Genomic DNA, 1,254 nt, shown 5'->3' with positions numbered 1-1,254 from the left:
CATGACAGCGGCCCCTGTGCAGGTTTGGACATATATCACTGCTAAGACTACCATACTGGACCCCCAAACAAATGAACCAAAGCACAGGAAAGTTAAGCGTTCGTTGCAGATTTCTAAGTCTCAGTAGGCATCTGCCAGCATTAGAGTGCAGCAGTTTCCTCTGTGGTTGCATCAGAGCTGACAGGTTGTGGGCATTGCGTCAGACGAGTGTTTCAACTTTCAGTGGCAGGGCGTCATCATAACCTTTAATGTAATACCAGTACGTTAACAGGGATTAGTGGCAGGGTCAGCTTACACAGCACCAACCTTGGCCAAAGATGTCTGGGTGGAAATGGCCGGATGCCACAGTGTGTATGACAGATGAAATCCATCATCATCCTCATCAAACTTTCCTTTTAGGATTGATGTCAGTGTGTGAGGGATTGATGAGAAGTGGGTTTGAGTCAGGAGATTCGTTTCTCACTCAGGACTTAAAGAGATACTGCTAAATGTTGCTGTTGACCAGCAGATTGGATTATTTTAAATATGCATCCACTCAGAAGCATTCAGTGAAATGTCCTTGATAACTAGACCTTTCACTGATGTCTGTCAGAGGACGCCACACACCAAACAACACAGACGTACAGACGGACGGGTTCACTGTCAATGTTACTTTTCCATATCTCAGGGCAACAACACCACATTGTCAGTTCATCTGCTCCAAACCTTTCAGTCTGCAGGGCTTCCACTTTAATTTCACAGAACGGTGAAGAAGAAGTCTAAACTCGATATTGTGTTGTGTTTCTGTTGTCTTTGTTAAAGATCCCGTCCACACGTTTGAAGATATAAGATTTCTCGGCTTGGAATAATTTGCGTCTGTTATGATTTCCACTAAAAAGTTAAATTCCCTTCACAAAAAAAAACAAACAAACCCATGAATCTATGAATATGCAATTTTTTTGTTTTAAAATGAACTACTGAACTGACGTCTCCTTGTATTGAAGGTTTCCACATCATACTGAGCTGCATATTGAACAGCTGGCTTCCAAACTAAAACTAGAGATGTCTCAAAGTCATGTGTGCATACACGTTTAACTGAGTGTGAAAGTGACTCTGCACATGCATCACTGTGTACAGAAAAGCCCAAACATCCAAGTAACAATCAGCAAAACGGGTTTTTCAGTGGAGAACTTGAACATGTTGAGTTAGGATAAAAATAACGTCAGTTCCTGTAAAATGGGTCTCTGCTGTGGAAGGAAGAAATGTGAGCAGAGG

Source organism: Chaetodon auriga, chromosome 11 (genome assembly GCF_051107435.1).
Source record: "Chaetodon auriga isolate fChaAug3 chromosome 11, fChaAug3.hap1, whole genome shotgun sequence".
NCBI classification, from domain to species: Eukaryota; Metazoa; Chordata; class Actinopteri; order Chaetodontiformes; family Chaetodontidae; genus Chaetodon; species Chaetodon auriga.
This window is presented reverse-complemented; position numbering follows the sequence as displayed.